This window comes from Galleria mellonella, unplaced genomic scaffold (assembly GCF_026898425.1).
Source record: "Galleria mellonella isolate WM207_F2 unplaced genomic scaffold, CSIRO_AGI_GalMel_v1 utg300, whole genome shotgun sequence".
Lineage (NCBI taxonomy): Eukaryota > Metazoa > Arthropoda > Insecta > Lepidoptera > Pyralidae > Galleria > Galleria mellonella.
The window spans coordinates 4,777,506-4,790,798 of NW_026442068.1; positions in this window are offsets into that span (position 1 = coordinate 4,777,506).

Consider the following 13,293-nt stretch of genomic DNA (forward strand, 5'->3'; position numbering starts at 1 on the left):
AATAAGCTCTTGTAGTGAATTCATTTTCAGACCTTAAATTTGAGACAATTATAGTCGAATAAAACGTACATATATTGAATATTGAATATTTTAGAACATAGAATCTTGGATTTCAAATTATTAACCCGTGAAAAAGGGGAGATGAGTATATTCCTAGTGAATTCATTACTTTGTCCCAACAGATCTGGCTTCATCTCCATTTATCAACCTTCACTAGTACCCTGCCAGCCAATAGCACAGACGAGATTACCATGCGAGTTTCATTACGTAAAAAAGCTCTACTGTCTGTAGGTAAAACTAAACTGTCAAAATACTCGTATATTTCGACGATAAAAATATCATAAAATTTGTCTATTTATTTAATGAATACTTTAACTTTTTACAAAAATATCTGAAATTTAAAGTGAAATTTATATTAATACTAATATAGAAATAAACTCGTTTAATTGTAAGAATTATCATTTTTCTTTTAGATAATTCATTTACCGTTTAATAATTGTTTTATACCCCAGATTATAAAAAAAATCAAATATATATATATATATATATATATATATATATATATATATATATATATATATATATATATATATATATATATATATATATATATATATATATATATATATATATATATATATATATATATATATTATTGCTTTATTAGTAAATAATTTAGAAAAAAAAAATTAATATAATTTAGATATGAAAATGAATCTTTGCATACTCGCACGCATTATAAAATAATCTTTTCCTTCGAGTTTAAGCCATCATCTCAAGGCTCGGATCCATAAAGCGACATTAGTTTTTACATTATTGTTCTATGAACATAAAACTTAGAAAGAGATAAAGTAATTTTTGTAAATATATCATAAATCTTAGAAGATTAATATTCTATATGATATCGTATTTTGTAAAAGTAATCCATAGCACAAGAAAATATATGTACCGACATACGAATACCTTCTTACGCAAATAAATATAGGTCGGTAAATACAGATTATATCTACGAGTCTGTTTATTCTTTGGCTTACAGTTAGCGTGTAGATAGTCCGCGCTTCATCGTATCACATTTTGAGATGTATTATTTTTTGGGGTTCTGTATTCGAAAGCTTTTAACGGAACTTCATTGTTGTGGACAAGATTGCAGTTTTTTTTATAAGAGGCTTGAAAATACTAATAGAAATAGATGTTTTAAAATTTACAAATAATACACATATAACCTAATAACTTTTCTTGATATAAGAGATGGAATTTATTTTATTATTACTACGCTGACTAGCCTTGATATAGGGTCTTTGAGATTTTCTTCTTTTGTACCGTTGAGTTGTGTTTACGAGGATGGCGGTATTATTTGTATTCTTATTTCCGGATGGCGAAGAAATTATGTACATATTATACTTAAGTGTATATGGACTCGTGGAGAATGGAGGCCACCATAGAAAATGGTGTTTATTTAAGTAAATAAATATATGAAAGGGTGTCCATCCCATCGAATATTCATAGCGCCTATAGATGCTTGATCTGTCATAGAACATATTGTATGATACGTCTATAATGCTTTTTTGATTGTAAGTTATATTTTGGAAACTGTGATAACAACGATAATCTACATTTGTATATGATTAAAATAGATTATTTATAACCAATAAATAAGATTGTCTGCCAGCTGTTAATAATAAATTAAATGTAATATTTTAATATCATTATTTTAGTCAAATACATAAACTTCTATTATTGTAATAAATATGTTTCAGTATTATTCTATTTGTATATAACATAAAAAACGTAATTATTATTTTTTAATGACTGTGCTAAAAATGAAAAAAAATCAGTATGATCATTATATGATTATAGAAAAAAAAATTATACTAAAAGCCGGTATATTTTTATATATAGACGAGTATATGCCATTAAATACATATGTATATTGTCAATAGATGATTACGATATATGACAAATAGGTACTGTTAATACTATTTTTTCTGCTATCAAATAGAAATTTCTTATTACTTTTTAGTAAATTTACAAACACACACACACACACACACACACACACACACACATAAGGTATTTTAATATTCTAAGTATTATATATACCTTTAAACTAAGAAAAAGGATATTTATTATATATTAATGTATTATTTATTTAAATAATACATTAATATATAATTTTGTATAATGAATATATAAATATATAATATATATATAATAATAAAAAATTCTGAGTATAACATTTTCAGTACTGCAAAAAGTTTTCCATAAGTACATAAAATAGATATAGATAGTATAGATATGGAGTAGCGTAGGTTACGGAATTGCATATTAGAACAATATGTAAATATTATAAGAATGTATTATTTTAATTGCATCTATTTTTTACTGCACACAAACTGAATGCGGTTTTCACATTTGTGTTCCCGGAGGTCAAACTCTAAATTTTGTGTATTTTATCTTGATACGTCATTTAGAAGTGAGTATCTACTTCCAAATCCGCGCGTACGAAATAGCGGGCAAAAGCTAGTTATTGATATAATAATTGTAAAAAACATAATGATTAGTATTATTTTATAACAATAAAAATTAAGTGCACAAACGTATATGCGAAATTAAACGAAAAATAAAAAAGTAGACACTATTAAAAAGTATTTTTTAAAATAAGTATTAAAGTCACGAATAAATAATCCCACAGAATTGAATTCAAGTCGATATCTTTAATTTTATCTGAGTTAAGAATGTTTACGAAAGGATATGATATCCATAAAATTGGTGTAAATTTACGAAAGTATCCATACGCATTAGCTCTAAACATTTACACGCTGTAGACACATAAATTAATACGAAAATATTCTTAAGACGATCCCTGTGATTTGGCGACTAGTCTATCTGAAAAGATTGGTTTCTAATCGAGTGAAGTGTTCACTTACCCTCGAGGCGGGCGGACGGCGAGAGGCGATAGTGAGGCCAGCGACTGCAGCACACGACCTCACCTTCCAACCCCACGACCACAACTGATTTTCCAGCGCGAAAACTTCCCTCAAACGCGTCATCACTCACCCCCTTCATATCCTAACCAATTGGAAACGGCCGCAACGGTCGAACCTGTACGATGATGCCCGAACTCATACGACTGATGGGGGTGGCGATTGGATCTTTTAATCTGAAACGTAAATGCATACAAAAAGAATATGAGTGAGCTGTAAGCTTCCGCGAACGGGATATAGGTTGACTGAGAGCTCGTGCAACAGGTAAAGGTTTTCAGACTTGAGTTTCAGGCTCGCAGTATATTTTACACGTCGATTCATTAATGGTCTTAGTTGCTCTATACATTCATTTTAGATAAAATCATATTTAATATAAAGAGTACAAGTAATATTGTATTAAAATGTAAGATTTGAGATACCGAGAATACATTATACTTGAAATTATTAACATATCTATGTATTGCGCCTAAAGAGAAAGAGAGGCGAATTTGTCAAATTATGAATTACCTAATTTACAATTCTAATTATTTGTTTGCAGCTAACAGTGTGACAGAATTAAATTGTAAATTTATTCTTGGGACAGCTTTTTTGTTATTTAGCCGGAGGTGACATTTTTATTTTTCTTGTTAATTGAAATATATCTTTATTTTATATAATATAAATAGATTTTTTTTACAAAGTTTAATTGTATTAATCAATGTATCTATAAAAATTGTGATGAAATAACTATTCAATTACAATATTTGAAATATTAGAGATTCAATGCATATCAGTTGGCTATGGGTCTACTGCCGATTGTTTATTGCAGATTGTGAGGTTACGCTATACACGATACTAAAGGTACCTTATTGTAGAATACTAATTAGGTAAATGAACACATTCTTAAATTAGTTTATGTCTTTATAAAGATAGTCTTAATATAATAATTACATTAAAAGTTTTATTCATATAATTTTATGTATTATAGATTAATATCTTAAATAATCACACACAAAACTGCATAGGTAAACAGTATATTTTTAGTGTATATTTATTTACTATTTTGGTGGTAATATATTTTATAAGAATTGAGATTATTAAAACTTAGTGGAATCCTACTCTTTCACAAATTGCCAAATTTATCACCAATTTCGATATTTAAAACTATTACCAAAGGACATTTGATTTCTTCATTTTGTGACATCAATTAATGTATGTATATAAATAATACTAATACGAACAGTAATAATTTGTGATTTCACGTAAAATTTTGCGACGGCAATAATGTATTACATAAATGCTTATTCAGAATAATCGTTAATTCCAAACGTGTACAGCAAAAGTCTGTGTGTAATTGAAATCCCTTGTAGTAGGATTGTTTCGAGGGGATACGTTACGTGTGGGCCATTAGATTACTTGTTTAATTCTTGACCACGAGAGCCGTTTGTAATCTAAGTTGTAAACTAAATCTTGGGGCCTGTCTCACATATCCCCAGTAAGCCGGGCTTGGTTGCTATTTGAATGCTCCTCGAACAACCACGAATTAGTATGCGCGCTTCATTCGGGTCCACGGTCCCGTTGGGACGCAGGTCACCTATTCTATGTATGTATAATATTCCAAATTATGTTTGTTTACCACGACTTAGTTTCATCACTAATGCTGCATAGGATTTAGTAATTTGGAAGGTAAGTTTTAATTGAATAAATATAGTAATATATATGTATGTAAATATTCAATTAAATATGAATAATGTACGGTATAAATCTATACCAAAATTATAAAGAGGAAATACATGTTTGATTATTTGTTTGTAATGGATAAACTCAAAAACTGCTCAACCGACTTTAAAAATTCTTTCACATATAAAATAATAGTTATATTTTTGACAAGTAACATAGACTACATATTATTTTCGAAAATTATGTTTACCCGTCCGAAGCCGGGTCGGATTACTAGTTATTTATAATTCAAAGATATTAAATTCACTAGCTTTTATATTCCAAATATTATATAAAAATATTGTCAAAACATATTCTAGTAATATTTTGATGCTGAATATTGTCAGAAATTAATGTAATTTGAAATTAATCATAATAACTGAGGACTCGTTTATTTCTTTCATAGATTTATTTTAGAAGAGCAACACAGGTCAGGCTATATAATTTATATTCATATTATGAAATAAAATCTGTGAAGAAATAGTAAATAGCATTGAGATAGAGGTACCTAAGAAAACGACAATTTTTTATACCAATAAGGTGGCAAACAAGCAAACGTTGATGGTAAGCGGTTACCATAGCCCATGAACGCCTTCAATACCAGGGCTATTATGCGCACGTTGCTGACCCTAAAGAAACCTCTTTAACCCCCTTTTGAAGAACCCCATGCAGTCAGTGCATGTAGTCTCTTGGGCCTCGACTGACATGCAAAGATAAAATTTTTGTTGTTTGAATAGAAAGCGCAATAAGAGTTATTATTTATTTATTTAGAGATAGACTCTTAAAACGTATAAAAGTGATTACAATGATAATAGAATATGCTCCCAACGCAGTTCAATTTGTTAGTGGGATCTTGGGATAGGTTCATTTTGTGTAAGTATTAGAGAACTAGCACGTAACGATTTCGCTGGCCGCGCCGCCGCCGCCGTGCCGTCTAAATTATGTAAATATGCATTCGAATACGTATTCACGTAAATATCGTGGTTTATCTTATATATCCAAATGAAAATATAAGTTTTTAGGCAATATAGTGACAAAACATATATTTTTTTAAGAATTATGTAAGGTTTTCTTTTACTTCAATTTGGACAATATTAGTATGAGACCAATACGGGAAAACTTTCGATTTATTAAAATCAAGAATTTGCTCCTTATTGACGGTCGTTATAAACAAATGAATGAAAATGTTTATAATGTGCAAAATGGTGTCAAGTTGCCTATATGTATACAAACTACTTATGTATAAATTCTTTCTTCTCTGGATTCATGAAATAGTCCTTATATTAACATCTAAAACCCCGCCTGAGCTATTAGTTTGGGCTGTAAATACTTCTTTTTATCTTGGTCAATCAAAGTATTCCGGTCATGCGAAAGAAGTCGCATATAAAAACTAGTATTTGCTTAGTAAATATTTTGTTTTGAGGTCTAAATTACGAGGTCATAATGCTTTCAAATCGAATTTTAACTAGAGAAACTTACAACTGACTTATCTAACGTATTTACATGTAGGTACGCTTCTAGGTAGGTAAATAAAGCATATCGATGCAAAGTTCTGAGGCGGCTTTTATGTACCTATCTCGATGTAGCTAGTTTTCCTTATCTTCGAGCCCATAAGCATTGTTTCTATTATTACCTACCACAACTCTCCTAGTAGTTCTATTTATGTTCTAGTATTTCCTACCGGCATCAAATTCTGTCATAGAATGTTAGTCGTTGTGAATAATTTCTTTTACATGCAAGATTTATTTAGATTGTGTATTAATTGTGATTGATATAATGGGATCTAGGAATCTACTGATAAATTGTCATTGTACGTCCAGCGTTATCATAAGCGAATGTAGGACTCCATCATCATTCTTAAAAGAACTGAGCATTCTATAGGGAATTGTTAGTAATGAGTAGCTTATTCTTATTGGATTTTTGTAATCGATTTTCACATAGTTCCCCTGGAAAACATCATTATTAATTTTCTGATAAATTCTTTACAATGACCAAACTTCAGGATTGCTAGATGCGATTTTTAATGTTTACCCAAATGTTAAAAACATTTTCTCCAAATGGATATGATTTTGTTGACTTTTATCTAACCACAAGCTTGTGTTACCGGATTTTATTACATTTTGTCATGTAACCAGTATGCAAAGAATTAAATAAAAAACAGTTTCATTTTTCCAAAATTTTGCGAAGGCAAAAATTTTTACCCAAAATTGTGTTTTCAATTTAAACATATCTAATCTGGCAAAGCTGTTAGACTTTTATTGTACCTATGAATACCCTATATCTATAGGCGACGGTTACCACTTTCCATCAGGTGGACCGTCAGCTTGTTTGCCATTCTAAGTTGTATAAAAAAAACCCTGTCAGTTTAGAAGAAGGGATTGTTAGTATTGGGGATCTCCACGCGGTTTCCCCTGGAAACTATCTTGGTTAATTCTTGTGGAATTCATCACGATGCGCTAACTGACCTGCTTTCATGCTCATATATCATCCCTCACTAATGCCGCACCAATGTATACACATAGCGCAGACGGAGTTACCATTCTAACCGTTTTATCAATCATTAATACATATCAATATACTGTACATATCATAATACAGGCAGGGTTACCATTCCATTTTCAACTATTAAAAAGCCCGAGCAATCTGGGGGAGGGTATTTATTAGTAAATGAGACTTATGTTAAATCTCGAATATATGATACACACTTCTAATCGATGCGTCAAAAAACATGAGGCCAATATCTATGGAGCTACAAAGTAATTTAAAAATTTATCCCTAAGGTGTCGTGCCTAGTTGTCTATATTATGCGAACAAGTGCGAGCGCCGCCGCCACCGCCCGGCCACCGAACTACAAACGCTATGAGAACTGCAAAAACCGTGTACGCATACGGTATCTTACTCGATACACACGTATCGGCATATATCGTTCTCAATATCCTGTCCGATAGATACCTAGTATCAAAGCTCAAGACAAAATTCAATGTAAATTATTCAGGATTTGGGACTTTTGCAGATGTTTGGTCATTGTTGTTGTAACTGTTCGAATATGATTGTAGTTATTCATTGTATATGATTGTATTATTTATATAATAAATTATATTATATGTAAGATTCTTCCCCTGTTTATTTCTTTATTTTTTATTATTTCTTGATGATTAAAGCCTTAAAGATTCAAGTAATCGTTATGAAGTTAGGTGCACTATTTAAGATGGAGAATATATTGTTTAATTCTGTTAATGAACATATGCCAGTCACGCGAACGGAGACGCGGTTAAAACTAATTAGTAATACTCTTAATTGCTTTCATTTTTACATAAAATATAGCGTGAAAATAATGTTATTTTTTAACCAAACCACCAAACGAACTACACGTCGATTGAAGTAAGCAATCATACGAGTATCTTATTAATTCACCGCAAAAAAGAAATGAGAAATGACCCCTGTATCTGTAAGGTAACTGCAATTGTTTGCATTAATAGTTGAATGTTTGAGTTGCTATTTAACAGAATACAAAATGTAATAATATATTTAATTTAAAAGTATACAATTTAAAATACAAATACAATTATTAAAAATAAGTTATATTAGTTTAATGTTTCTGTATTGTAAAATTTTCTTTACTTGCCAAATTTCGAACAGGTTAAATAATGAGGTAGAGTTCTGAGAAGAGTTAAATATATGTATTAGAAAAATTTGCAATTTACTTATAGTATTAAGAATAACAAACAAGCTGCTGTAAAATTATAACCATTCTTTCGTTGCAATTTATGAGTAAGTTACTACAACTAAAAAGTTACGTCTTCATACCCTGTATTATAAGTTATGGATTTAATACTAGTTTCAAAATTTATGTCTGTTATTGGAACTAAAAACTTAATTACGCTTACATAATAATATTTGTAATATAAAAAATTCGTAAAACTTTTTTGCGCGCTCTGAATTTGTTTAACTCTATGTTATTTCCTGGGTTGGGCGCGGACGGGGGGCGCGAAGTAGACTTGATTGGAAACCCTATTCCATATTTATTATGGGCCTATTTTGTCATGTTTATTGACGTACCTGACGAGATACATATATCTAGCTGTACACTAGCAATGTTATGTGGATCCCTTTTCTTTCAGCATGGTTAGATAACACGTATAATACGATAGAGAACACTGATTTAAAGTGATAACGGAAAGATTTTAAGTACTAAGTTTCTAAATGAGTGCGGAATTTGGATATTTCGATGTTTGACTGTTTGTTACAAGCTTAAACGACTAGACGGATGTTAATAAAATTTCGAATAACGATAGATCATACCCTAGAACACATAAGATGCTTTTTATAATAATTTAGACGAGGAAAGTCTAGATAAAGGTAATATATATAAATAATTATAAATTTTAAAGTAAAATATATGTATAATGAAAAATCTACGTTTAATTAAAACAATGGGGTACAAATCGCATATGTTAATAATATGGAGTTTAAACTGAATAAAAATATTAATGATTAAGATAGAATAATACTGTAATGGATAAATCATTTAAACTTTTTATAGTGATAATTAATCAAACATTTTATTAAAAGCCTATTTTAGAGAAAAAAGAACAACTGATATTTCTACATCGTATTTGAAAAATGTACAAAATGTGTTATTTTGTAAAAAATTAAGTTATTAACTTTCATTGATCAGAAAAAATAAAACAAATAAGAGAAAAAATGGACGTAGGTGTATGTATGTATAGGGAAAACACTTAATGTGAGGTCGAAAGTCTATCAACAAGCGAACAGCATGACTTGAAGGCGAAGCGGTCTGGATGGTTCGTTTGCACGCATTGCAATTCTACTTTAGTTTATTTTTTAATTTATACTTGTATTACTATTACTTGTATACTGTACTGCTAAAATAGAGATGATATGTTATTAAAATTAGTAATCTGTTTTTGATTAAAGAATAGAAGGAAAGATATTTCTGAAATTGTGTTTCTGTCGTCAAATGGCAGCCTACTTCGGTATTACAGTGAAATTGCAGAGTAGATATGAGGACATTATACATAATTCATTGTGTGTACCCCGACATAGAATGGGCCACCCCTTCCTTTCCCGTTCGTATCGTTAGAGGCGACTAAGGGAGGGTAAAGTAATAGCTACAGCGTCCCCCATAAAAGATCTCTAAAAGCCTAATTGCGGTTGCCAACCCGCCTACCAAGCGCTGCGTTGCCAAATTAGCAAAACTCCCCTTATAGGGAAGACTTATATCCAGCAGTGGACAGTTAACGGTTAAAATAATAATAATAAAAAATTAAGAACATCATAGTGTATTCAATGACACCATTCATGTGATGTTCATTTCTATGGATGACAGTTACTTTTCATCAGTTACTACGTTAGCTTGTATTGCCATTAAGTTATATATAAAAAAAAAAATATGAATTTCTAAATTGAGAGATTCTCATTGAGGGTTTTGAAATAGATATCAGAATACTAGTAATATAATTCACGTTTATCCTAAATTCAGGCTTAACAAAAATAGTTTAATTAGATTGTAAATAAGAATATAGGTAATTAATGTAGAAATTAATGTATTTGCAACACTTATTTTAAAAAAGGTTGAATAAACGTCAAATATTTTTTTTAATAATGCATTTTTAACATGTAAAGCTAATAAGTAATTTATAATACGATAGAAGGCGCTCATATTGGTTTCACAAGAAAAAATATATTTAGGATTTGATGTAATATTGGTAATAATTCATTTATTGGCATATTTGACATTAACAAATGTGAGGCATTAGAAAACTACTGAAATACTCTATGCACGTTCATAATACTTATTATAAATGTGAGAGATTGGATAGTAAAAATTTTTGTTATTCAGTAACACGGTTGAAGAATTTTTTATCAGATTTGATATACAAATGAATTGGGTTAACAAACAGGAAGTCACGGGTTGCAGCAAGTATTACATATTTTATTACAGTTTGCAAGTACACTTGCCAGCTACAGTACGATCAGGTGCGCCCGGAAGCGTAGTTAAAGGCATTATTATCCGGACGGTCGCGCTGCAAATAAATCGTCTGCCGAGCTCTTTCGATTATCCTCAAATCTTCATTACACCGACATATGCTTTAACACCCTATATACTAGTATATTTGACCGTATGAGAGCACAATTTTTAAGATAATATAAATTACGAAAATATAATAACGTTTTAATACAAATTATCTTTAGAGTGAGTACACACTTTTTAGTGGTTTTAAAAAACAGAAGGTCTTTAATCCCCTTTTAGATACTTTAATGTATGTTATTGTACGTTATGATCGAGAATAAACTTTATAGATTGCGATAAGGATTATTAAATCTATTGTATCTGTTATAAAATATTTGCCAATTTGTAGTCTTTCATTTTAATTACAAACTTGCAATTTGACATTGTAGTCATGACAAAATGTATTAAAGTTTTTAATATTTTTCTTCATATCATTCTGAAACTTCTTCTGGATTTTTATATTTTATCTGAATATAACATTTAACACCTTCAAATGTAAATTTAGCTTTAGAATTAATAAGGCACAATTTCTCATAAACTAACCTAAAAGTTGTATTTGAAAATAAAAAACGAAGTTCACTGTATTTACATTCGTTTATTACGAGTATCCATGTTCTTGTACGTGGATCGGGTATTGCAAGAAAATTTCAGTTAACATACTGCCAACTATATGAAGCATTGGAAACTTCAGTTCGATAACAAACTTTTAATGAAACACCGTTAGTAATCAACTTGCGGAATATTTTTACCGTATGATTTTACAGATGTATTTTTACAATAGATAAATATTCATTAGTGTCGTTGTATCTTTAAATTCGTAATTTCTTTATTCATTAACTGTACGAAGAACGAGAAGAAATTGTTAGTAAGTAGTAGTAACAGGGGCCGTGTGGTCCCGGCATAGAATAGGCAACCTCTTCCTTTCCCGTAGTTATCGTTAGAGACGACTAACGGAAGGCGAGGTATGGGCAGCAGCGTCCCTCGTAAAATATCTGCAAAGTCTAACTGCGGTTGCCAATCTGACTGCAAAGAGTGGCAATTACTGGCAAAGCTATTTTTTGGTGTTGGATTATGTTCAATAATCGACAGTTAAAAGTTGATATGATGATGATAGGATGCGGAATAACAGCCTCATTGCTTGCAATATAGGGAATATAGGGAATATAGGGAAGAAGAAAAAAAATCGAAACCAGTAACCCAGTTGACCAGTGTGGTATCTAACAACAAACTAATATCCTGCTTTTGTGAGAAAACCCGTGACCAGTAAAGAGACTATAATGGCTTATTATGGATGGATGGCATTTTATGAACAATGTATAACTGTTCAATAATTGGAAATAAAGCCATTTTTCCTTATTGTGGATCCACGTTTTCCTTGTCACGGATTCACTGAAATTTGTAGAGGGAAAACTCACAGAGGTCGGAGTATGGGATCAAATAAGTTTCGGGCACTACGTCCAGATCATTGAGTTGTAAGATGTGAATGTCAGTGGTCCAGACTGGAGAGGTTACATGTAACTTGAGGAAATGGTTAGCGATTTTATTCAGGGCCGGGAGTCGGTGTCGCGCCCACCGGATATTGATTTACAGAGGCCAATGGAGCCCGGTTCCGCTGCAGCTTGATACACTAGCATATAAGCTTTGTGAGCGTTGCGGCTAATTAATTTGAGCGAGGGCGATTGTGCGAAGCGATGGTTTGAAAATACATATTAAATACATATAGTAACAATAAATTGCTGAATGTATTTAAGAGAATCACTTTATAACGATTAAAACTATTTGGCATTTTTTTTTTGTTGTCTTTATAAATGTCTAGATAAAGTTCTTTAAAAATTAATAATTTATCAAACAGCGTTTTAAATTTGCAATTCATTGTCGTTTCAGAAGTCTTTTAAAAATAACCCGGATATTCAATGTAATAACTAGTCTACTGTATATAGTTATGCTGTGCCTGTAGGTAGGTAACAGGTAAATCACAACATTTGAAATCAACGTAATGCTCTCTAAACGGTTGATATGGTATGAATAACATCAGAGGCGCGTTACAAATGGATGAATCGCATACAGCACTGACACATCCATGCCTAGCGTATCAACTGCTGACGATATTTCCTACTTATTTCAATATACTGGATGTGGCGATTTCGTTTTAAAATATTACTTATTCGTTTGTAATTTGTTTTGAGATTTTATGCTAGATTTCATAAATAATAGTACCTACGTGTTTTCCTTGTCTACTCTAAGAAATTGTAATGAAGCATATTTTAATATTATAATATTAATTTACTAAGAATCCAAGTCTAAAAACTTAAATGTAATTACAATTATTATGTGAGTTTAGGAAATGTGAATTTTTGTTCGATTTTCAATCCAATTAGTTGATGAAATAATTTTTTTATATATAAAAGATTCTAATAATTAAGGAGCAAAACTAATTATGCACTTATAAATATCCCTTATTTAATAAAAAAAAAAGAAATTCCTTATTTTTTAATGATTAATAAGTTCCAAACGTCAACTTCTACCCTCATGCAAGTAGTATCTTATATTGGTTGTAAGAAGATAAAACGTTTTTTT